This window comes from Hemibagrus wyckioides, linkage group LG27 (genome assembly GCF_019097595.1).
Source record: "Hemibagrus wyckioides isolate EC202008001 linkage group LG27, SWU_Hwy_1.0, whole genome shotgun sequence".
Classification (NCBI taxonomy): Eukaryota; Metazoa; Chordata; class Actinopteri; order Siluriformes; family Bagridae; genus Hemibagrus; species Hemibagrus wyckioides.
In genome coordinates, this window is record NC_080736.1 from 19,152,059 (window position 1) to 19,179,558 (window position 27,500).

General features: G+C 41.7%; 1 protein-coding gene and 1 long non-coding RNA gene across 7 annotated transcripts in view; one reads left to right on the top strand and one right to left on the bottom strand.

The window, feature by feature from the left end:
* Positions 1–27,500, bottom strand: part of add3a (adducin 3 (gamma) a) — an 83,089-nt gene that overhangs the window by 54,101 nt on the left and 1,488 nt on the right. For all 6 annotated transcript variants that reach the window (XM_058381790.1, XM_058381791.1, XM_058381788.1 and 3 more), the window contains exon 2: positions 13,498–13,546. The gene's annotated coding sequence lies outside the window, so the exon portion shown is untranslated. The remainder of the gene's footprint in view (positions 1–13,497; positions 13,547–27,500) is intronic.
* Positions 18,749–21,174, top strand: LOC131347609 (uncharacterized). The gene is made up of 3 exons (XR_009203806.1): positions 18,749–18,983; positions 20,145–20,196; positions 20,352–21,174. It is a non-coding gene; the product is annotated as an uncharacterized LOC131347609 (long non-coding RNA).

Sequence of the window (27,500 nt, forward strand, 5' to 3'; positions counted from 1 at the left end):
AAAGCTACGTTGCTAGCAAATAAGATATTCCTAGGTAACACTGTCAGCAAGATGAAACTGATTCTGATAAGGAATGTACATAGCGAGCAAGAAATTCTGAGGGAACGTAGTTAGCAAACAGGGTATTCAAAGGCAACATGGTTAGCAAGCAAGACTGAATCGAAAAGGCTATGTAGTTAGCAAGCAATGTATTCTGAGGGAATGTGCTTAGCAAGCAAGACTATACTCAAAAGCGGTGCATGAATGAGATGCAGGAGATAAATGACTGGGAATGTAGCATGAGATCTTTAATTAATTAATTAGGAAAAAAAATAATTAAGGCAAGCATTATTAGCAAGCAAGATATTCTGAAAGAAATTAGTTAGCAAGCAAGATGTTCCGCTAGACTGCAGTCAGCTTCCTGAGGGCTAGCCAGATGATGTTTAGAAAATAGCAAGCAATGTATTCTGAAGGAACGTAAGAATATTCCGAGAAAACCCAGTTAGCACGCAAGCCAAAAACAGCTAACGGTATCTAGCTAGCTAGGTTACTTCTGCGAGGGTGAGCTATAAGAAACATTAAGAAATTAGTATTTTGCCAGCTAAATTTTACTCATGTTGTAGTCTAAGAGCTAATTGGCATAATCGTTAGTTAGCTCGATGGCTAATAAGCAAAGAAAATCACTGTCAGTTATGTTCCTGCTGCTGAAGGTGCTGCGTGACGCAACTTTCTGGGTCGTGAGAGGAAGACGACGAGGAAGTGTTAGACAGGGATGTTTAAAAATTTTGAAGCACATGAATTCAATTTGCTAACACCTGAGCTTCATTCTTCTGCTCCAAAATGAAATGATCTCTTCCTCTCACGCTCATTTTTTCCTCTCGTTCATTTCCTGCCCCGAGCTTGGATGTCAGATGTCTCTCTGCTAGGCCTAAACCTTTTTTTGTCTTGTTTGTCCAATCTTTCATTCCACTGAGAGCTTATTCTGTCCATCATGTCTTTCTCCCTTCTTCTCTCTCTCATTCTTGCTAATCTTATTTTAGCCTTTCTTTCTCGTTCTCCATCTCTTTCTCATATTCCCTTTCCTTCATCCATTCTTATTCCTCCTTCTGTTATTATGTTTATCTTTTTCTTTCTCCATTGTTCACATTTCTCTCTCTCTCTCTCCACCCATGACTCATTCACACTGTCCAATCTCTCCTTTCTCATCATGTGTGCAACAATATTCCACTGCTGTGTGTGTGTGTTTGTGTGTATGTATAGATGTGTGTGTGTGTGTGTGTGTGTATAGATGTGTGTGTGTATGTGTAAATGGAACACCACATGTTGAACTGGAATGTTAATAATTTCCATGATTCTGGCTTTAACCTGCCATAGACATTGATAGGCTTAGTGTTGTGCTAGTGCACCGCTCTGAGCCACAGGTATATTAGCTTAGCTTAGCATAGCATGGGATTTCCAGCCACTGGATTCATTCGAAGAATTAGACTACAAATTGGTTAGCAATATAACAAGCTAGCAAGTGTTACTCTCTCTAGCAGGTACGGCTAATGTTTCAACCTGATCGAGATTCTAAGTTCTGGATACATGTCATTAAGCTGGCTAACAGGCTAGCTAGCAAGCATGCTAGATTTCAAACTCACCAGCTATTAAATTGGACAGTTACTGTGACCGGATTTTTTGTGAGGAAGCCATATTAATAAATGTCCACAATTATTAGTACTAGCTAGCTAAGATGAGCTAGGCTGACAATTATTACTACTAGCGCTAGCTAAGACAAGCTAAACTGACAGGATTTCTGAGAGGAAATTATATTAATAGTAATACTCAGAAATATCACCACAAGTGCTAGCTAGCTAGCTACCCTGAGAAGGTGTCCAAGCAGATTTTGTGTCTATCATCATGAATCATGAATGATCATGAACTAGTTCCATCAGGACTGCTAACATGAGGATAGCTAACTTGGGAATACATTCATATTCATTAATGTTGATAATTACTATCTGCAGTGCTAGCTTGCTAACAACAGGATTTCAGAGGAGAGTTTCAAGAGATATTAATATATGTTCATAATGATATACTAGTGCTACTTAACTAGCTAGCTTGAACAAATAACAGGATTTCTAAGAAGATTTTACATTCATAATTACTACTACTAGTGCCACCTAGCCTTAGCTAACCTGAGAGGATTTTGACTTAAAATTTTGATTTAAAATCCATATTTATAAAATGTTCATAATTATTACTACAAGTGCTAGCTAGATTTCTGACCCAAGATAATCAGAGACAAAGTCACATTAATATAAGAGGAGATATAATGTACATTATATATATTATATATTATACATTAATATAAGATTTTAAAGTTATATTAATAAATAAACTGCTACAGAAGCTAACCTGACAGGTTTTTTGACAAGATATTTTGTTTAAAATTCAGAATTATTGTTACTAGGTAGCTAGCATCAGCTAACCTGAGTGGATCTCTGAAAGGATCTTGTGCTTAAAAATTTTGATGTTAGTGCTAGCTAGCATGAGCTAACCTGACAGGATTTCCGAGAGAATATTATGTTTAAAATTAGTGCTGTTAGTTCTAGCTAGCATCAGCTAACCCGGCAGGATTTCCGAGAGGATTTTACACACATTCTTGTTAACTAGTGCGAGTTAGCTCCTTCTGAGGTGAAGCTAAAATTCCTATTGAATACATTAATGAAACAAGGCCTAGTTCTTTTCAGCATGCGTTAAGGGTGGGTTTAGGTCACTGGAAGTCCTTTTAATGATTCATGGCTTAGAGTTCCAGGAAAAGAGAAAGAGAAAGGGGGAGAGAGAGAGAGAGAGACAGAAAGAGAAGAGAGAGAGAGAGAGGGTGGGCTTCTTGGCTGAAGTATGAGCACAGCTGTGAGGAGACGATTCTAATATTTAACCCCATCAGCGTCTGATTACAAAACTCAAACCACTCCACTGAGCCATGCAGCAGGGCTGTGGTTTGGAACATAACCACACCACGAGGTCAGCGTTGGGTCAACAAGAAATTTTAGCCACATGATGGTACATGTTTGATGGACAAATTAACAATAATCGCTTAAACACAGAGACAATGCGCTAATCCAGAGCTGGGCTTCGTGTGTGTTTTTTGGTGACACTCCTACAAGCAACGTCCAAACACACGCTGGGAAAAATGTTTACATTCCCCCTCCTCATCCTCTCTGCCGTTTTGTTATTTTTTTCCTGCGGTTGGACAGGAAATGACATCAAAACAGCAGACACGCCTGTATAACAGGGTTCTGCGAATACTAACCCACCCTCGTGTCCTTCTCTCATTCTTTTAGTCTTTCTTCAAAATTCTGTCTCTCTCTCAGCACGTTTCATTTCTTTTTCCTTCAAAACATTTTTTGACCCAAAAATGAGAAACTGCTCCCACAAGAGTCCAGACTGAAACACGCCGCAACACGTAACAGTCGTCGTGTGCACGGGTTGGGAATAATCCAATCTTTTACAAGCAGCCTTCATTTTCCATCGTGTACGGTAAATATAGAAGTTATTAAGCAACAAGTTTAGAACCAGAAGAGGAAGGACATGCCCCTTGCCCCGCCCCTTTTTGAATTTTCTTCTTATATATACACACACAGTTTTTTTTGTTTTGTTTTTTTTTTTAAACGAAAATGAGTGACTTCACACCCAGGATATTTGGTTTCATACCAAAAACTCCACCAACTACAGCAAAGGACTAATCGCTTGATGTCACAAGCTAGTACTTAATCGTAGCCATCTGATTGGTTCAACAAACACAAAGAAATTAGCGTGAATCAGGAAAACGCAGGTACGACAAAAACTAGCACAACAACTTCCTGCACTTGGCGAGGGCTCGTGCTCTCTCGCTCTCTCTTTTCCTTTCTGTTCACCATGTGCAGGCCAGATTGTCAAGTGTGTTATTTCTTTTGGCGCACACACACACACACACGCCATAGGCAACATACTTGATAAAACACTTGCACTCTGGCTACGAGTCTGATCCCAACCGATCTATCACTTCAGTCTCAATTAATCTGTCACTTTAGCATGTACACACACACACATACACACACACTCTCAGTTCCTTCTTAAACCACACCTGCTCTGATCTTTCATAAACTTCCTCACATCACATCAATATCAGATCAGAGCAGATCAAAAGCTCAAGTTTCTACAACAAATGCAGTTCTGATGTCATCATCGCCTTCTGGCCAATCAGATTCGAGAATTCAACAGCGCTCTTGTATAAACCCCCTCAGGACAAGCCCGCCCCCCGCCCCCCTCGTCATTTAGCGGCTGTAATCAGCACCGCTTTCATCTTTTTCTTTCTACATTTTTTACTCCATTGATTTTGATGGATGTGGAATTTTAAAATCAAAGCAACAGATGAATTTTGAAGGCTCCAGAAAAAAAAAAGTGTGTGTGTGTGAGAGAGAGAAGGTGTCTGGTTCTGTTTTATGTAATCAAAAGGAAGTAGATGTTTCTTGTTAGCGGGTGTCTTATTTTTATGAATTCGGCTTCCAGCAGCTGAGCTAAACGAATGCGACAGTGCTGCAGTGTGTGTGTGTGTGTGTGTGTGTGTGTGTGTGTGTGTGTGTGATTGAAAGTTCAGGAAACGTACAGCTATGAGAACACATGTGGTATGTGAAGGTCAATATTAGCAAGAGGAAGACAGAGGAATAGCCTTAGAGAAAGTGTGTGTGTGTGTGTGTGTGTGTGTGTGTGTGGCGATGAAGTCATGCCCGAGTTCCTGAGCTGAGCAGTAAGGGAAATGGAATATTCATTGTTCAGGAACCCTTAGAGCCAAAACAATATCCTCACACACACACACAGTGTAGAAGCATCTCTATCTATCCTAGTTAACACCTACAGCTGAGTGCAAAAGTTTGCGCACCCCTCCTTCCCCCAGTAGAGTTTTCTATAAAGAGAATTCTTGTGTTTTATTCCTTAAGCAACTCATCACAAACTTCTTCTATTCTATGACATCATCAGCGTCCTTTCCTTTCTCTTATTCAGCTCTGCTCTGAACTCCGCTGGAACTCAGCAAACTAAGCGCCTTCTGTGGAATCTAATATCACCGAGAGTCATTATATAGAGAACTGTAGCGATGTCACGTGATCGAGAGAGCGACTGGCGGATCAAATGTAACGTAAGCTCCGTCCCTGCTGACCCACAGTCCGCCTCATTTGTTTTGCACGGGCAAGTGAGCATTAAACAAAACCAAATGTTTTTGGGACGTGGCCCGAACCCCTCAGTGGACTCCTCAATGGAGTTTGGGCCACGTCCCAAAAACATTTGGTTTCGTTTAACACTGTTGCCCAATCCTTACATAGCAACACTATTAATCGTTGAAAAACATGAACTCTGGGGAGCAGAGCTTGCCAACACACACACACACACACAGGCTTCGAGCGCTTTGCTAGAACAAAGTAACTGAACTCAATGCTAATAGAGGTACGCACGCGCGCACACACACACACAAACACACACCTGCCTATCGCTATAGCAACACACCTTTCATGCCTCCTGCACCTGCCACATTCACCTGTACAAACACTTTCATTCCCGGCGAAAGACTGAATGAACCGTGAATCATGACTCATGAATCATTTAAGTGACTCCCATAATAAGAATCCTAAACAACAACATGTTTGGCGATGATGTCATGATGTAGCCAAAAAAAGGGAAAGCTTATAACCTCCAATTTTACATCACTCAAGCTGCATGCCTAAATCACCAGACAAAGGAAACTTGGAGTCGTTCGATGTCTTGAATGACTCACTTATCAGTTTAAATAAAAGCTGCAAAATGGAGTCTTACAGCCATGCTGAAGTTTTTAAGGACAGGTAATGGGGCGTGGCCTAAAGTCTGAAGGCGGACATGTATATTCGAAGCGATTCAGAGGGTAGATAGTGGTTCACGTTTGTGACAATGACGCGTGTGTGATGATTTAGACGTGCGCTATCCAACTCTCCATCTATCTCACTCGTTCACTTTAAACCTTAACCTCCCCCAACTTGTCCCACTTCATTTCTTCTTTTCTTCTCTGTTCTTTCATCCCTCTCTGCTCCCTCTCCCCCTCTCTCTCTCTCGTTCTTATTCATCACCCACCCAAAGGGCCAAGAACACGAACAAAAAGACCAAAGTCACAGCTGCCTAATACAGAGCCAGGAAACAAGTTTGCCAGTACAAACTGATCCAGGATCAGCTTTAGGCTGCAGACCTGAACTCTTAGAGAGTCAGAGTTAAACACCAAAACTGATCTGAGGTCAGAATCTCAAATTGACCTGGTTTTTCAAAAAACATGCCCCTCCCTCCGGAGGCTTCATGTAGGTCTCTTCAGGTTGGAATCTCCTGCCTTGTGTGTGTGTGTGTGTGTGTGTGTGTACGTATGTGTGTACACACACCACAGAACCTCAGAGAGTTCAGGCTTCGGCTAACCTTTACACACCACATAAATATCCCTCTTTCAAAGCACTGCACATTTTTCTTTTCTCTCTCTCTCTCTCTCTCTCTCTCTCTCTCTCTCATCACCCCCCCCTCATGTTCACATGCTGGGCTTTTATCCAGCTCAATTGTTCAAGCTGCCACCCAAAAGCTCATGAAAGACTTTTAAACTTCGTGTTACAACAGCCACAGCAAACAAGGCAGGAAGGACACAGTTTTAGCTTGATCGTATGACAGCAACGTCCGAACTTCACTTGCACAGAATTTCACTCAACTGGACGTCAAGTTCTTCGCTTAAATATCAATAAAAAGAAAAAAAAAAACGTCTGTAAATTTTGTAGAAGAAATCTGAATGTGAAAGTGATTTATTGTTATTGATAATGACACCAACATTACGCAAGCCTGCGGTGACCTGGACGCATCTTCTGATTAATGATGATCAGGCTAAAGGAGACTGTAAGCTCTGCTCACGAAGCTATTTTTGCGATTGCTGTCGCCAAAAAAACGAGGGTTTTCTCCCCCCCCAAAATTTGAATTTGTGGGGTTTTGCAGAAATGTAGTCTGCGAAACGGCATGATTCTTGTTTTAAACACTTCCCAGTGAACACACACATCCACGGAAGACGCTTCTGCTGAATGCGTGTTGTGAGATCACGCGACTCATCTCGACCCAAATCTGCAGAAAATTGGTGGCAATTCTGAAAAATTTCCTCGCCAAATCCTGGATTGTCTCATCCCACTTTTGACTGTAATTACGACTCTGTTAGCGTTCACGCTTGTAAACACGACTTGAACGCGCCATGTGACTAGCCATCGAATCATCCTCGAGTTCTCACGCTAGCTTATGGCATTAGCTCTACCCCACATTTAAACTTGACTGTGGTAAAAAAAAAAGTATTGTAGGGGGCGGGACCCGGGGAAGTCTTTCGAATGTCTGGCGCTCTTTTGATGACATCATCTTGCGACAATTTCCATTTCCTGTCCTGTCACACACACACACTCCATCTCCAGCTCTGAGGAGTCCCTGAACTCTGCATGAACACGTTTAATAACACAGAGAGAAAACCTCAGCGCTCAGCCTGCTCCTCTGATTCCTTTTTAATTGGCGGGTGTTGAAGCGAACAGTGCTGACCCAAGTAGAAAAACCCGAAACGCTAATTATGGGGGGGAAATACGGACAAGGCCACTTTTTTTCCCCTTCAGAATCTCAACCCAGGGAGATTTGTAGTCGTCTGAGTCGATCAATATTTAATCAATTATTCATGATGTGTCTGGAGCTCGTCCCGGTTTGTTTAACGTCTGCTGGTTCAGCAGATAGCAGAGCTCCCAGATTCTGATTAAGGTTAGAAAGGTAGGGGAAGAGGGGAAAAAAAAAATACCCGTACCATGTGGTACCATAATCTAGTAGATCATCAGTGTGGTAAATCAGTGCATGTCATTATGTGTGCTGGTATAACAAAATGATACACGACTCCTTCAGATTTCCACATCAGGGCAAACCGGTGTACTGATGCATCATTCCAGCTGTAATCCCCGTCCTTTTATCTCTGCCTAGAAATGGAGGCCATTCAAGTCTGGAACGGTTCAAACGAGCGCTAAAGATAAGTTGCTGAATTATCTGAGCTTGAGCCAATCACACACACACAGACACACACACACTCCGAGAGTTCCCTAAGCCACACCAAATACCTGCCTGAAATAGCTACGGTTCACCCACAGTCTAAAAGCAGCAGCCGTCTGTTTTCGCTTTGGCGCGTTCTCCGGTTTAAAAGGGATGTTTTCAACATTTGTGCCATAAACCTGCCAGGAAAAAAGTTCCCACACAAGCTAAAAATCACCACATACACACCCACAAACACGGTAAATAAAGCAGCAAGTTAAATCCTCACAATGTGAATGACGTCCAGTGATTTGTTCCCTGAATCATATGATTCAACCCAAAGTGACTCCCTAAGAACTGATTTAGGAATTGTAAACCACCGATTCGTTTACTGAATCATATGATTCAACCCAAAGTGACTCCCCAAGAACTGATTTAGGAATTGTAAACCACCGATTCGTTTACTGAATCATATGATTCAACCCAAAGTGACTCCCTAAGAACTTATTTAGGAATTGTAAACCACCGATTCGTTTACTGAATCATATGATTCAACCCAAAGTGACTCCCTAAGAACTGATTTAGGAATTGTAAACCACCGATTCGTTTACTGAATCATATGATTCAACCCAAAGTGACTCCCTAAGAACTGATTAAGGAATTGCAAACCACTGATTCATTTACTGAATCATATGATTCAACCCAAAGTGACTCCCTAAGAACTGATTAAGGAATTGTAAACCACCGATTCATTTACTGAATCATATGATTCAACCCAAAGTGACTCCCTAAGAACTGATTTAGGAATTGTAAACCACTGATTTGTTTACTGAATCATATGATTCAACCCAAAGTGACTCCCTAAGAACTGATTTAGGAATTGTAAACCACCGATTCATTTACTGAATCATATGATTCAACCCAAAGTGACTCCCTAAGAACTGATTAAGGAATTGTAAACCACCGATTCATTTACTGAATCATATGATTCAACCCAAAGTGACTCCCTAAGAACTGATTTAGGAATTGTAAACCACCGATTCATTTACTGAATCATATGATTCAACCCAAAGTGACTCCCTAAGAACTGATTAAGGAATTGTAAACCACCGATTCATTTACTGAATCATATGATTCAACCCAAAGTGACTCCCTAAGAACTGATTAAGGAATTGTAAACTCACCCCCCACACTCATTCTCACTCACACACACAAACACGGTAAATAAAGCAGGAAGCTAAATCCTTGCAATGTGAATGACATCCAGTGATTCATTTGCTGAATCATATGATTCATCCCAAAAACGACTCCCTGGGAACTGATTTAGGAACTGGGCAGAGAACTCATTCACTAATGTACTGCATCCTGCTGCAATTCGGTGAAAACTAGACGAGAATCGTGTCTTTTGTGACTCCTGTGCATTCGAGCTACAAAGTGAGGCAAAAGTGCTAAAATCATTCTCATGAGAAGGATTCATTCACAAAAATAACGATTCACACCAAACGATTCACCTGAAAATGCTTGACCTGGAAATGGTTCACACTTATAAAAAAAAAAAAAAAAAAAAGGTGTGTGTGAAAATGATCCATGCAAAAGTGATTCAGGTGAACATGGCAGGCTGGGCGGTAGTTCACATGAAAAGATTCACAAAAATGATTCATGGGAAAATGGCACCAAATATGAATAATTTTTGAAAAATATGAAAAATAATGATATTAGCAAATAACTAATAGGAGATTAGCTTCCTGTGTGTTTGAATTTAGCCTTGGTGCTACGAGGCTACAAATAATAAAAGCTAATCTCTGAAAGCTAGCACATTTCATTCTTAATGCTATTAGCATAGCACAGAGATTCACAATAGCACGTTGTAGAGTGACAGAAGGTGCGATTCAGCCATAATGTGGTGTGTGTGTGAGAAACATTCTAATAACACCCTGACCATGACTGATGCTTATGTGCTAGCACAAAAGTGCCTTACAGGAATTTTGAGAATAGTTTGTGTGTGTGTGTGTGTGTGTGTGTATGTGTGTATGAATTGCACCCCAACTGATAAAATCCACTGACAGGGAGAATGTTTATACACACACCGTTAGCATGCAAGGTATAAATCTCCTCTGAAGGCTAGCATACGGCTAATAGCGACGTGGTGATAAGAGCGCTAACACTAGCAAACTCTCCTGGCACAGTAAGCGCCGAAGCCTCCCTAAGAATTCTGGGTAAAATGTTGGCGTGGGCAGGGACGGGGCGATGAGACGAGATCAGGGTGAATTAAGCAGTCTTCCATCACAGCTGCATTCCACGCACGCGCACACACACCCCACACTCTCTCTCACACATACACACACACCCCACACTTACACTCTCTCTCTCACACACACACACACACACTCTCTCTCCCACTTCTAACTGTTAATAGTCAAAGGTCATCTCCACGGTCTGAGATAGAGAATTCAGCTTCACATGTCACTGCCGCCGCTACCTCTCTCTCTCACACACACACCTCACTTTATTAAACACTATAAAACAGCAGCAGGTTGCTTCTTCAGAGGCTCCAATAGCGGGTCATGGCACAGAGTTTATTAGCAAATTCTTCTATTGGGGAGAAAAGCTTTGAACCACTGTGTGTATGAGCATGCACACACACACACACACACACACAAATTAGTGTTGCTGGTGTTTATCAAGGAAAGGAAAATTACAGCAGATTCTCTTTCTCTCTCTCACACACACACATACAACGATTTGGTGCATTCTGTAAGAGTGAGGTCAGTCAAGCAGACTTTATTAAATTAGACAGGAAGAGTCAGAGAGAGAGAGGGAGAGAGAGAGACAGTGAGACAGTAGGGGAGAGACAGAGAGAGTGCCAGCAACACAGCATGACAAACAGAAAGAAGGGATGAAGAAAAAGGAAGAGAGCCAACAGGAGAGGGAGAGAGAGAGAGAAGAAGGGAGAGAGAGAGAAACAGGAAGACAGCCAGAAAGACAGGACATGAGACTGATGGAGAGGGAGAGAGAGAGAGAGAGAGAGAGAGAGAGATGTTTCAGTAATCAGACTGACCCAGTGTACAGTAAGAGGTCAGGGTCTCTAAGGGCACTCTGTAACGGCTAAATCATCCTCCTCACTCTGGTGCAGATTTTTCCACGTGGAATAAAAACACTTAGTGCACCTTTAAGATTGAGAGCAGTGCTGAACGACATCATTAAAGAAGAATTCGACTGTTTTCTGGACACACATGACATCATAGCATGTGCGAAAGCGCAGAACCCAGAGAACGGGACGAGGATTCAGAAAAGAGAAAGAGGAGGAGAGACGAGAGGACTGACTGGAGGGCAGCCAGAGGAGCAGTGGGAGGGGCTTTAACGAGAAAGACAGACAGACAGACAGAGAGAGAACAGAAAGAAAGAGAGAGAGAGAGAGAGAGAGAGAGAGACACACAGGTCACACTGAAACTCTGGATTGTTTTAACAATCACGTGTGGGCGTTTCCTGTCTCCATTTCTCCCATTTCTGTGTCTGTGTGTCTGATATACACCATAAACACCACCACTGTACTGAAGTCTCCATCTGTCTGTCCGTCGGTCTGTCTCTTTCTCTCTCTTTCCTTTCTGCCGTTATTCACATCACACTCAAAACAGCAATGGAACAAATTAATCAGAGAGAGAGAAAGAGAGAGCGCGCGAGAGTGAGTGAGAAAGAGAGAGAGACAGCACGAGAGAGAGAGAGAGAGAGAGAGAGAGAGAGAGAGAGTGAGAGCGAGAGAGGGTGGGGGTCTGTTTAGGGAGGACGTCTGTTCACTTGCATAATCACTTTAAAATTCAACACAAATAAAATTCCTCATCCCTCACACTCGAATTTCAGCACGGGGTCAGGATCCAGGCATTGTGTCCAGGGACCGCCGAACGCTCGATTCTGATTGGTCAGGAAGTAAAGCGATAGGTCATTTCACGCGAGTTTATCAGTGAAGTCTGAGTGAGGAACCTGCTACACTGAATTTCGAGTGAGAAGAACATGACTGCAAACAGTGATTGAGTGAATTATAATAATAAAATAAATCCCAATCCTCTTTATTCCTAAACCGGATTATAGCCATTGGGCTAAGTGGGTTTAGCAGTGGGTTAACAGATGCAGGAGTCTAACTCCGGTTACAGCGAAGATGCTCTAGTCGTTAGTCTAGAGTTTTTGCCTGAACGAACACGATTACAGAAGAATTAGACTTGATTAGACGTGAAAGGACAGAGTGTGTGAAATATTAATATTCTAGATGATTATTAAGGCAGCGGCTGACGTCAGAGTGACAGGAAAGAAATGAGAAAAACGCACACGCTGAGAGAGACGCTGTGCAGCGGGAGGTTTTATAGGAAACCGCTGCTGTGGTTATTAGCGCTTTTCCAGCGTCATAAAATATCTTGCCAACTGTACTGTTACTCATGAAGCTCAGATGAGAGAGAGAGAGAGAGAGAGAGAGAGAGAGAGAGAGAGAACAAATACAGTACTGTATGAGGACACCAGCACAGAAGCCACACCTCCTTCACTAAGACTGACAGCAGAGAAGCCACTTCTTCACATAGAGTAAGACACAAAGGCCACGCCTCCTTCACTAAGACTGACAGCAGAGAAGCCACTCCTCCTTCACATAGAGTAAGACACAGAGGCCACGCCTCCTTCACTAAGATTGACAGCAGAGAAGCCACTCCTCCTTCACATAGAGTAAGACACAAAGGCCACGCCTCCTTCACCAAGACTGACAGCAGAGAAGCCACTCCTTCACAGAGTAAGACACAGAGGCCACGCCTCCTTCACTAAGATTGACAGCAGAGAAGCCACTCCTCCTTCACTAAGACTGACAGCAGAGAAGCCACTTCTTCACATAGAGTAAGACACAGGGGCCACGCCTCCTTCACTAAGATTGACAGCAGAGAAGCCACTCCTCCTTCACATAGAGTAAGACACAAAGGCCACGCCTCCTTCACCAAGACTGACAGCAGAGAAGCCACTCCTTCACAGAGTAAGACACAGAGGCCACGCCTCCTTCACTAAGATTGACAGCAGAGAAGCCACTCCTCCTTCACTAAGACTGACAGCAGAGAAGCCACTTCTTCACATAGAGTAAGACACAGGGGCCACGCCTCCTTCACTAAGACTGACAGCAGAGAAGCCACTCCTCTTTCACATAGAGCAAGACACAGAGGCCACACCTCCTTCACTACGATTGACAGCAGAGAAGCCGTGCCTCCTTCACTATGAGAAGCCACACCTCCTTCACATAAACAGTAAGACAGAGGCCACACCCCGTTCTCATATAGAGTAAGGCACAGAAGCCATGCCTCCTTCACACAGTAAGACAGAGGCCATGCCACGTTCACAGAGAGTTACACAGAAGACACGCCCCCTTCACATAGAGCAAGACACAAAGGCCACGGCTACTTTACATAAAGAGTAAAACCGAGGCCACGCCTCCCTTACCTAGCTGCTGAGTGACTGCTCCTCTTTCTGCTAGCACACGCTGTCTCACCTGCAACACAGAAGCACACAGAAATCACACAAATTACACATAAAACACACAAAAGATGAAAATTCTCCCTAACTCATAGCAAGTCTGAGTGGATTTACAGTTGACCTCCTGTTACAGCTAGCTAAAAAGATGGTCTATAGACATAACACTACTAGCTGTCAGAAAATCATGATTCACAGGCACTCCTGGCTTGTTTGATTTACTGTTTAACTGTAAAAACAAGATTAAGTGACAAATTTGATAGCGTAGCTAATATAGTCAGTTTATCCAGCTATGACACTAGCAGGCTATGTGGTCAGCAAGAGAAAAAGGTTCATTTCCATCAGATTATCTGACTTTATCATGCCTCAGTATGAACCACCATCTCTCTCTCTGGATAGACCATAAGACAAATGAGACAAATATTGCACTATAACATGAGTTTTGAGGAAAAAGGTACAGAAGCCCTCATTTTCAGACACACACACACAACCAGGTAGGTATCAGTCAGGAAAACAAAAATTCTAGAACATTCCTTCTTAAGCTCTGTTCAGAAAATGACACACTGAGGAAACATCATAAATAACAGAAATGTGCTATTGAGAAATAATCATGTCTTACGTCCCTAATACTGATTCTTGGGCTGATGGAAAAACAAGAGGGACCAAAAAAAAAAAAATACACGTAGAGGACAAAAAAAAAACAAAACCCTCAGCCACAAGATTTTAAAGTGTCCATGAAAAACCTGCATAACCCAAACATTATATCTCTGCATCACTATATAAGACAGTATAAGGTCTTATGTCACAAGTAGACAACAGAAGGATTGGCAGACAGATAAAAGGATGACTAGATGAATGGAAGTATGGACTGATGGTTGGATAAATCGATGGATAACTGGACAGATGTTTGGATAGACAAAAGGAAGGATGGATGGATGAAGAGACAAACGGAAAGATGGATAGTTGGACAAATATATAAATGGAAGGATGGATGGAAGGAAACTTGGAACATGAAGAACTGAAGGGATGGTGACTGGATGGATAAGTGGAGGAACAGACAGAAGAAAGGATAAATGGCTGGGTGGATAGACAGATAGAAACCTAGACAGATGGACAGGTGGATAAATGGACAGATGGTCAAATAGACAAATGGAAGGATAGTTAGAAAGATGGAAGAACAGACAAATGGAGGGGTGGACAGTTGGACAAATAGACAAACGTTAGGACAAACAGATAAATAAACAAACTGGAGGCTATATGGCTGGGTGGATAAATAGGTAGATGGATTGATAAACAGCTAGACAGATGGAAGGATGGGTGAATGAACGGGCACGTTTCAATAGACAAAGACACACGGATGGATGGATATGGGAGGATGGACAAATGCTCGAGGCTCCACAGACCGAAAGGAGCAGGAAACCAGTACTGCCTGGAGGAAAACTATCCACCCACCACTTAAAAAACTCTGAACTCTATACACAGACACAGAGAGATAACCATCATGGCCATGTGCTTGATTACATCTGTGTAAATACACACAGACACCACAGAGCAACAGGTCTGCATTGTGACTGGACAGTGGAAATGGGCATTATGTACCTCACTGTAGGCAGAAGGGGCAGTATAGTGGGAAGTGACACAGGGTCTAACTAACTAAACCCTGGGTGTATAAACTTACCTGGGTGCAGGTTTTCGTTCCAACCGAGTAGAAGCCACACCTGAGTCTACTGAAAACCAAGATCAACTGATTAAACAAGTGGAAATCAGGTGTGGCGCTTGCTTGACCGGAATGAAAGCCTGCACCCACACCGGCTCTTTCCGGGTAAGGTTGGACATCCCCTTGGACTAAACATACTAAAGCCCTGTCAAATCGCATAGTTATGTAAACTGGGGTTGTTCCAGATCTTCTAGATTAGGACATAATGTCAGGCCATAGTTTTTGACAACCATTACAATGGAAGCTGTGAGAAATATTTCACGCGCAGACATGGAAACATGACAGACAGGGACGTTTTGGTGATGACATGCCATGGCAACAGTAAACAAGGCATAAAACTAATCTCTGCAGGAAACAGTTATCTCCATAACCGATCCTCGATTAGAAGCTTATAGTTTGGGAAAGTACCTGATCACACTGGCATATTGGATTGTGGCAATAATCCCACATGTAACTGCAAGTGGAATGAACAAAATCGGAAAATATATTTTGTAAGCCACACTTCCTGAATTGTTCAAATGGCAGCATCAGCAATGTCCAAATTCAATCCAATAGTTCTGCGTAAACTTTAAAAGAGAAAATGGACGTCGTATTCAGAAAGCCCCCTATTCAGCAAATTCAGAGAATGCTGTGGACAGCAGTCTGGGTTGTGTTTTGTGTGTAGATCAAGGCCAACCACGAGACCTTGCCAGAGTCTGTGCTCTGCAGCCAAACGTTAGACAAGTCCCATTAAGCAATACATAAGCATTACGCTAACTTACGACTTCGGTCGGCTCTGGTCAACGATCTAATATCTTAAGAGGGCTAAGCTGCTATTATTTCAATGAGATGCAATTAAAATATAATTAAATAATTAAAATACAAGGGCACGTCCTTGATTATCTACAGGGCGCATGAACAGTGGTGAATCATTAGCTAATCACATACCCACAGAGCTTTGAATGACAGCCAGAGGGGGTTTGGAAGTCCTGGCTCGGGCTGTGTTGAGAAACATTCTGGTCTTTTATCGAAGTCATCAGGTTCAAGAGTTAGCTCATCAGCACCTCTATTTTCGGACCTCCCATCAGAAGGTAGGACAAGCATGAATGGCTATTACAGGTCCTTATTTTAGCAAAATTTTAATCCCATAAGTCCATGCACCAGGCAAGTGCTCCAGAAAAGTTCCATATGTGGACAGAACGTGTTGAACTCAGTAACCATAAAACTCCAGTAGGTTGGTGTGCACTGATACTGAAACTATTTTGATTTCAAAAAGGAGCCTTAAAGTCAAACTCGGCTGCTGCATTCATAAACAGTGGCTGCAAATAGCATTTTTACTGACAAACAAGTGGTAGTTTATGGAGTTTAAGACTGGTCTCTCTGGTATAAATAAGCTGCTCTAAGTAATACCTTTACTGTACCTAATCAATGTTTACAGCTTAAAACACTAAACAGGTTCTTCTGCGTGAAGCATCACTATTCCAGAGCGAAGAAGTTGAAAACACACTATGTAAAAACGAACTGCTGAAAAGTGTCAAGAGCCTCAGTAGCCGACAGTCAGGTACCGTATACTAACATTGTTTAGGGCATTATCATGTATGACCTCATTTCTATGTGCCACAGAGACATTTCTCAAATTCACCATTGGTAATCACTTCAGCAATCCATGGAATCGACGTTGTGTTGTTTCGGCATTGTCTGCAGTGTTTAAAAAGACATCTAAGACATCTGAATTAAAGTACAATGGTGGAACAAGTCCAGAAATCATGGCAACTTGGAAAGCAGCCAGGTAAAGCATGTCCTGACCTCCTGTCATCAAACAGCGGCTCATAAATGATTCAGAGATACTCGAGTTGAATTGGAACCAGAGACAAAACAGTCAAGGAGCGCAGAGGAAATTCGTTCAGGCAGAACAAACGAGTGGGAGTAATGGCCAGGTATGTGTTCGCTAAACCACTTCAATATGTTCCTGCAACTCTCTCTTGGGAAACCAATCCATCAACTTGAGGGAGGCAAAGCAATGGGGGCAAGAATATTAATGTGTTCGATTTGTTCTCATGTGTTGTGGCCTCTCTAGCATATTCATAAACCATTTAATCAATTGCAATATATATGCTGGATAGAAGTAGCACTGCAGGGGTTGCAAAACCATATTTTGATGTAAAACTCCTACATATCTGATCAGAGTGATTACTTGAATGTTTAATAGAGATTTTCCTGACAGCAGCAGGTTTGTGTGTTTATTCACTGTGGGATTCTCTGAAAGCCTCGGATCGGGTTTTTTGTTGACTCTGCTTAAAAGAGACCCAGCTTGACTAAGAGGGTAAACACACACAAAGGCACCAGAGAGGACTTAAATAGTGCAACAACAGTCAGCATGCACTGATCAACCCTGCAGAGGAATAGTACTCCCTTCAGGAAGTCCCCCGGCTTGTGGGCCAAGTCCCATGGGATAGGCTCCAGGTTCCCTGTGACTGTGTAGGAGAAGTGGTTGGATGGATGGATGGATGGATGGATGGTTGGATGGAGTCCTGCATAGCATGGCATAGCATAGCCACTTCAGAGGCGCATGTTTCTCGTCAGGTCATTCCAATCACTGATCATTTGGTCCAAACATTGCACGTAAACATGAGATCCTCCATTGTTTTGGGCTGCTAAAATGGCATGCAAGGGAGGTGGTGATATACAAACCAGAACCAGTGTAAGTTGGAAAATGAGGACCAGACGGTATTCCGACAGATCCTGCTCATGCACCATAACTATTCCCACACCCTACACTTTGACTGGCTAGTTGTTACCAACAAGCAATCTGCTGATTGTTAAGCCAGATAAACAAACATCAAAAGAGATCAGGATATAGGTACTTCAAGTTCCACTATGTTACTCTGGTTGCCATAGTAATGTGAACTTCTTAAAAGTCATCAGGGAACTGAGGGGCAGCAAAATAAGGTTTGCAGAGTCTTGTTACTATATTGCAAATAATTGGGGAATCCCAAAAGGCGAAGAATTGTAGAATCACAGCTAGGTTCAGTTCTGAGCTTAAGGTACTGTCTGTGCTATGGGTCAGTTTGGGTTTCATACAGGATCTCCAGGTTCTTCCCACCTCTCAAAACCGCCCTGGCCACTAGGTGTGAATGAGTGCGTGCATGGTGCCCGAAGATGGACTAGCCTTGTATCCAGGGTATATTCCCACCTCATGGCCAGTTTTCCTGGAGGACAGATCCAGGACCTGACACAACCCTGACTGGATACAGGTATTACACAGGCAAGCTCTTAGGAAACACTATGCAGGCAATTATACAAAGCATGGTGTTTTTCTTTTTTGCGTACACTTCCAGGAGCCATGCCACACTGTCCATAGTGTTCATTACCCAAAATTCAACATAATTAAAGTACAATTCCAGTGCTGATGGTTCACAAAAAAAGGGGTTTGCTATACGCCCCCGTTATATTTAGATTGCACAACTCAACTCAAACAAACAAATCAGGTTTTAATGGTCCACCCCTGAACAGGAAGCACTGTTTTCTGTGATGGAAATGGTGAGTGTTTTTCTTCAACAGTTCCCAGCTGTAGTGAATCACACTCGCAGTGGGTCACGGAAAAATGACAGCAGGCTCCGTTTAACATGAGCTGCTTTGTGTCGGCGCTGTGACAGGAGGAAAATGCTCAGAGGAAGTCCTGCAAGGTCAAGGTCTTCACTGTGAACCACACTGGACCTGGGTCTCTGATGAACTGGACCTGACATTTCCAAACAACACAGTGAGAGTTTCCTTCTACCTTTTCTCTCCAAAACAATGGACTTCATGATAAAACATGGGTGGCACTTGCAGAGAAAGTTAAGAGAACAGTTATGGAAGGATTCACACACTTTGGTTAAACTGCGCTAGTCATGGAAACGTTAAGAATGCTCATTTCCTACATGTAAGTGGGGTGGGGAGTCAAAGTTCAAGCAGTAAACAGTCTGTGACCTTTGTAATACCCTTTTCCACCCACTCACCACCCCACAACACACAACACGCACACACTTGGGCCATAATGTGATACTAGCAATTAAGCAACAATTATCATTTTAAAGGATATTAAAGGACAAGATCAAAGCACTAAAATCTTAAGGTCATGGGGGAAATAAAAATGAAATGAACCGACCCGAGACGCATCAACTCGCCTACTCAGTAACACACACACACACACACACACATCTGATAATGGACAGCCCTCTTCCTGTAGCTCAACCCAATCGTGCTCAATTCCCCTTCTACATGATTGCTCTTGTGTTTTATTGATACAAATTGGGTCATGAAGCCCAAATGTCAATCTGAATCACGGACACAAACAAGAAGAGCTCACAAATCTCAAACCCATATTCCAAACCTTTTTTTTTTTTTTAAAAGCTTAGCTACAAAACTTCCAGAAACTTCTCTTTCTCTCTTACCTTCATTTGAAAAAAATGTTCATTATAATTAGATTAGCTTCACCAGGATGGCATTACTACAATCCAAATTGCATTATTATTAATTAATCATGAACAGCAGGTTACATACACCTACTGTACCTTGTGCAAAAGTTTGTACACTCCATGATTTTGAATGGCGGGGGGGGGGGGCTCTACTTTAATGCAGCTACGATTTAACTGGAAAATGTTACAAAATGTGGGTGGATCTTGGAACAAGACAAACAAAAAAAATTTGTCTGAAAAGAAATTCATTTGAATATTTCCAAGAATCTACGTTTTGCTAATCATAAAATTTGTAAAGAAAAACATTATTATGTCTTCTCACATCTCTGCACTTCGTGGCTCAGTTCCAAGGTCAATAAGACTCGAAGATAAGAGACATTATAAAAAGGTATGAGGCGTCTCTTTATAGTAAGTTAATGACCTTCATGGAGACAGTAAGAACTTTGTTTCTAACCCGAGGACAGGCGTGACTGCTCTCCAGGCCTCCAACCCATTGAACACACTCTTCACAACCAGGTGACGTCTCATTCCAGAGTGTAACACATCTGTAGCTCTGGTGTAAAAACACTGAGAGTGTAAGAAAACTATTTATATCTATTCTGATATTCTGCATGAAAGCCAAAAACAATACATCTCATGCTGTCTCAAGATTTCCTTTCTCTCTGTAACAGTGCAAAGGTCAGAGTGGGATCAAGGCCTCAAGCCAGATTCATCCTGAACACATCCATCAGCCTTATGACATCACGGGGTCAACAGCTTTACTTCGCCCCTCAACCATCGGGGACGATTGTACAGCTGAGGGCTGCGTTTTTCATCATATGAGAGCTTAAAACATCATATAACCCGACACTGAGACCTGGAAGGAAATAAGATGACACCCCTACCCCCCCCCACACACAGACAGATGTCCATTCAGCTCGCTTTCAAAGGCTACCATCTTCCCTCCATGCAAAAACAAGGCCACTTCCTGTCCATCCGATCTCAGCGGAAGAGGAAATGGAACCTGTTTCCCATTCCTACAGCAGAAGACAACCGGTATCTATCGGTCAGCTCTCGGATACACACTCGCACAGGCGTTATCGTTTCCCTCGGCAACACATCCTCGGCGCAAGCGCCGATACGCTCGAGAGTGTGTCAAGATAACGATTCGGTGTCAGAACTAATCTGATGGGATTCGTTAGGCGTCTCAAAGGAAGGCGTGGATAACTGTATCAGTGAAGATAAACAGGACAGATTCAGATTTTTTGACACACTGCTAAATTACACAATCTTTCCTTCACACTGTAGTGCTAATTCCACCACAGATTCAGTAACCAACTAGTCCTTACCTAGTTACTGCACTGCAAACTGGTGACCTCAACCCTCAACATGTGGCATCTGGAAATATGTGTCTGTGTCTAATCTGGTCCAGTAAGCTCGAATATCTCTCCCCACTCCTAAAACACTGATACACATGAGTGTCTCGTGATATGATGCAACAGCCACTGTAAAGCTCGCCAGAACGACCGAGTGCAAAGTGTAACGTGGCTCCGAACACCACAGACTCATGGATTATACAGTAAAACATTTATACTGAACACATTTTCATTATGTTTAGGAAGAGTGTGTCTAGATAGGCAGCACTTTTGGGACTCCAGAGATACTTAGTTCTTTAGATTCTACAAGTTGCTAAGTTTTGCCATGATTAAAGGCACAGTTGCTAATTTTTGTTAAACACAGCTACTCTCTTTCACTTGCTTGAGTTCCCAGTTTCTTTGAGTTTCTATTTCAATAACTCCATCCACTGCGTAATATATGTTTCAAATCTAACTTGCCCAATCTTGTGTTGGCACAATGTATAAAAGTCATTTGCTTGTAACAACTACAACCTGACAGACATGACAGCTTGTACAGCTTGAACATCAGGTCGTTTATTAGCTTACACAAGACGGAAAAACTCATTTTTACCTGAAAAAGAAAAAAATACTGAAAAGAAAATAGTATTAGCTGAGCTTTAGTTAACATAATGGATTAGAAACATTGGTTAGCTGTGTCAGAAATCAGATCTTCACTCACTCATCTCTCATTTCTTATGTAGACAAAAAACAAACAATTCACGTATATTAGCTGCAGTCGCAAAGCTAGCGATAACTCAGACATATCTGTGTAAGAAAACGTTTATAAATAAAAAATTCCCAAAAGTGTTACTTGGATTTCGAGTAGTTTGTTGGAACAGAATTCTAACATCAATCTTTGTCACAGTGCGGCTTTACGGAAATCTGGATACGGATTCGGATCTGACTTACAGGTGAAATGCGGCAAGGAAAAACTCCCTGATAAATCATAAGGCACTTCTAAAAAAAAAAAAAACGAGTTGTTTACTATAAAGTTTTCCTTTTATTCAACTCTACACGTGTTTTGTTGGAAAACGGTTTAGTGACTGCCCATGTGTCCAGTCTGGTGTTGCCATAGTAACAGTTGGTCTCTGTTGACTGAACCAGTGATAACGCTGCAGTTATGGTTTTTGAGTTTGTGAGAAAACCGAAGGCAGAGATGGAAAGGGAAGTAAACGAAAAGCCGTAAACCGACGGGACGCAGCTAGTTTTGTTAAGAGAACTTTCGGGGGGGGGGGGCCTTCGGCATCATCCAGCCAAAATCATGTCAGGACTGGGATTATTTACGTGATGCGTTTTTACCCGAAGGAGCCAAACCACAGGAGGATTTATGCCGGCAGGTTTGGATGCAAAACAAAGTTTACAGAGTCGTTAAAAAAAAGGGGGGGGGGGCAAACAGAAGAAAAAAAAAACCCAAGGAGGAAGACAAAGTAAAAAAAAGAAAGTGACTGGTGTAAACAGAGAGACTCATAAGATCTGAAAAATCATAGCATAATCTTCTGAATCTGATTGCGACACACGCTTATGAGAAAGTCATCTTGTTTGAAGAGGTGCAAGTGTAACGAAAGTGACATGAGACATGTGTGAGTGTGTGTGTGCGTGTGATTGTGTGTGTGTTCTGTAATGCCCTAGCAGGATGGTGCAATTCGGGTTTCTCTACAGGAAAAGCTTTAGGACAGCAGAGTGGCCTGCATTTGCATTTTTCTTTGCATGTGCATGCATACACGCTCATGCTCTCATACATGTGCACACACGCACACACACACACACACACACACACACACAGCCACACACAGCCACACATGCCACCTCTACACCTCCACATGCACAGCCTCAACCACAGCTCGGCAAACTAAGCACACTTTTCTTTTCTTTTTAAAATCAGACACGATTAAACAGAAAGGAGGTAAAGAACGCAGCTTCGCTTCATGAGGCATAAAATCTCCCACAGATATTGTGGGGTAACAAAATTCTACACACACATATCAGTAGCCATGTTTACACAGTCTGTTACACCGGGATCCTCTCATATCTCAATCGAATAAAACTGAAGTGTTATGTGAAGCTTTGATCCACTTTTCTAGCCTAGAGCTTCAGAATCAACAGTAACTTCATTTACCTTCTAACCTTGATTCTAAGTCTATATCCAGCTTTATTTTTAACTTTAATTCTGTCTTTTAACCTTAACTTTGGCTCTTACTTTAAATGTTAACTTTGAATCCAACATGCTTTTTTGATTTTTTTGAACCCGATCCTTAATTTAACCTTTAAAAAATTACCATTAAAAAATGAACATTACAGAAATTTGAACCCTAACTTTACCTCAAGATTAATTTTAATTCTGTTTTTTTTTAACCATAACATTCACCGTAACTTTGTCTTTAACCTCAATTCTAACTTTTCAATGTTAATCTTGACCTTTACTTTAACTTTATAACCTTGAAGTCTTCATTCCTAAATACTCAGTCCAATTGTAACCTTAACATTATTTCTAACTGTTTTAATTCTAGCATTTCTCCAACCTTTACACTAAGTTTGTCTGTAACCTTAATATCAACCTTTACCTTAAACCTTAAGTCTTTAACCTTCACACAAGTTTTTTAAGTTAGTCTTTGATCTTAATGTTAACTTTTACCTTTAACTTTAATTCTAACTTTTACACTTAAGAGTGCAATGCAGGAAAAAGTATATATTCATCTTAATAAAAGAAATTTTGCACAAAGAAATGTTTCTAAAGGAGCAGGTGAATCGCAGTCAAAGAAATTTCTGGAATTCCTGGGTGGAACAAAATGCATCGAAAGACCAAGCTCTATCAAATTTCATGTTACTTGTTAATTTCTTGTTTCTTTCGGGCTGAAAGTATAACATTTATCTCCGGTGTGCAGATCTACTCGCTGACTCTGGTTGTCCTTCAGCTAATCAAGGTTTTGTAGCAAAGAGGCCAAGACAAGCCCTAAAAAGAAACCCTGCAGTGAACAGAGCTCCAGAGCACTTGGCGGCGTATATTTGGATCCAGACCAGAGGCTTGGCATAGTTTAGCACGGTTCAGAGATCTGATTTCAGCTTACAGTATCAAACCTGATCCAGGCACGGCTTTAAAGCATGTCAGGCTTCCACGCCTCCACATACCAGCCTTCTCTCTCACACACACGCCAGTGGATCTTTCCCAAAGGTGACCTACACTTATTTATATTTGCGTACGCAGGCAGACGCTAGGGAATGTCGTAGCGCTCTCTGTGCCAGATGTTTACACTGCGGCAGACTCAACAAACAGAGTTAGGGAATCGAGATTTGTGCATCTCACATAGTCTGAAGAACTCTGGGAAATGTGGACCGCAAGCAGAAGACGGCTAATCACTGAGGCTAGCTAGCTAACAGCCGTTACATCTACTCTATACGGTATGGAGTGATGGAGCAAACACGACCAAGTTATCAGGAACATCAACGTTTTCTTCGGTTGTGCTGGAAAATTGCTCAGAAAAGACTTTCTTCAGCTAATTTTCTACTGGATATTACAGCCTGCAGCTAGCAAAAACAGCTACAGGCCAAGAAGTGTGTGCAAATTTCTCAAAAATATCCACTAATGTCTGAAGATATAAGAAACATCGATAAACATGCTCAAACTTATAAAAATCTTAAAAAAGTCTAAAAGGTTTACAAACTTCTAAAAAACAACATAAAAAAACAACTAGAATCAACAAACTTCTAAAAATAACCTAAAAAAACCTACTAGAATCAACAACGAACTTCTAAAAATAACAAAAACGACTAGAATCAACAAACTTCTAAACTTTCCTTAAAAAAACAACCAGAATCAACAAACTTCTAAAAAAAAACAACATAAAAATCGACTAGAATCAACAAATGTCTAAAAAATAACCTAAAAAAAAAACCACTAGAATAATCAACAACCTTCGAAACATAACCTAAAAACACAAATAGAATCAACAACAAACTTCTAAAAATAACAAAGAAAATCGACTAGAATCAACAAACTGCTACAAATAACATAAAAGTGACTAAAATGTCAACAAACTTATAAAAATAACATAAAACAACTAATCGCTAACAGATTTCTTAATGTAACCTAATAAAACGACTAGAATCATCAACAAACGACTGGAAACTTCTACAAACAAGCAGAAATTCCCATTCATGTTTAGGACGAACCCCAGATTTTAAATTCTATTATGTCAATACTAAAAACAAGCAGAAAGCCACCAGTAGCTTTAATTCTTGTTGATCAGTGATGCTTGAAATTTTCTTCAAATATACTACACATAGGGTGAAAGCTATTGAAGGAAAAACCGTATCAGACATTTGACCTTGCAGTGACCTTGACCCTGTCTGAATCTCAGACTGATGCTAACATTATGATAACACAACGCTCCAGCGTTGTTTTAATGAAGGATATTTTTCCTCCTATAAAAATAGAAGAAGAGGATGAAGTGGGCCCAGGGTGAAGCCTGAAGCTGGACCACAGATGAAGGTCAAGTGAAGGTCAAACACAGCTGTTTGTCTGGTGGGTGTTAAATCATCAGAAACAGGAACTACAGCAGGGTGGGACCGCTGAGCCGTTTTATATATAGTCTGCTTTTTTTTAAATATTTTTTTTACAGAACGTTTCCTCACAGAAGGGACTCCACACCCCCTTCAGCGTCACGGTCAAAAGGTCACACACACACACACACACCCTAATGCAAATTTACAGAACCACACATGGAAACCGACACATCAGTTAAAGCACAAAAATATGACTGATAAATTTTAAAGTGCTCTCTCCGACGCACCCGAGGCCGACTGTACATTAGAGTAGACTTCTGAGAAACCTTACCTGTTACTCTCAAAAGGAGAAAAAAACCTGGCAGAATACACACATTATACACACACACACACACACACACACTTGGGGATTCACACACTGGGAGAAACAAGATCTCCGGGTTTTGTTTAAGATCAAGCCGAAATGAAATCATCGCAGGTCTGGAATATCAAACCATGAAAGCGTTCCAAGAAGCCGAATGCACGGGATTGGAAAATGGAAAGCCATCGGTGCCAGAATTCACTCAAATTTGACTCCAGTCCAGAAAGAGGCTGATGATGAATCTCTGATAGTTTCCAGCTGAAGAAGGAAAAAAACAATACACCAAAGTGGATGGTAGAATGATATAAAGAAATGCACTACAGATTAAAAGCTGACGAAATAACGTCAAGGACAGGATTAGCGTATTCTCATCGCCTCACTACACAATGTCTAGCGATATATTAACAGAATCTGGAAGCTCTGATTGGTCGGAACTGTGATGCCGAATATAAACGCTATACTGTCCTGCCGTCTAACTCTCCACTTAGCTAGACGTGTCAGAGTGATGGAGGCCGATTCTATCTACAGGATCTGTTCTATCTCCCCCTTGTGGTGTCTCTCTGCTACTACACCAGACGATATTAGTCCGATTTGAAGTTTTTAAGTAAAAATTATTTGTCACATATAGATTACTGCACAGTGAAATTCTTTCTTCTTTGCATGTTGGGGGTCAGAGCACAGGGTCAGCCATGATGCAGCACCCCTGGCGCAGAGGGGGGTGGTTGAGGGCCTTACTCAAGGGCCAAACAATGGCAGCTTGGTGATGCTGGGGCTTTTTTCTCACAAAGACTAACCCTACAGATAACTGTATATTTTTATATATATCTTTTTTTTTTTCTTTCGTCTAAAAACCGCAGAAGCTGACGGATCTACGCCGCCTCGCCACACACTGCCCGCTTTCGGAAACTGCCCACTAGGAGGCAAGGCGACTAACTGATAACGAGGTACTTTGTAAGGGATGTTTAGCAATAAGGTGTTTCATATCGTGCCGGTTCAGGTCCGATTCTTGACGACGGCTCCTTCGAATAAGTGCTGAGCAAAAAACAGAGCGCAGGAAGTACAAATTAAACCCAGATGGAGCTGCGAGGAAGAGAGAAAGCTGAAATAATAAAAACACAACACACACACACATAACAAAGGAAAACTTTCCATTCCAGGGCTCCACATGCGTATGCGTATGCGTGTGTATGATTCCGATAAGCTCAACACACATGGGGGATGGAGTCATGCTGTCCTTTCTTTTGGACAGGTTCAGATAAAGAGTTGATGCTTTCCTAATGGCTTCATACTTCTCTTTTTTTTTCTCCACTAAACACACACACACACACACACAATGTGGTAAAGAGCCATTAAGTGGTCACTGCAAAACAAAGCATCCGAGTGTCCAAAACCTTCTACGCTGTAATGTAAGATGTGTGTGTGTGTGACAACCTTTAACCACAGTGTGTGTGTGTGTGTGTGTGTGTGGACTATTACATCATACAGAGAGCCAAATAAATGAGTAAGTAGTGCAGTAGAGGTGTCCACAGCACTGCATTTATATTTGTACTAATGATGATCTTAATTGGCTTCCCAAAATATAA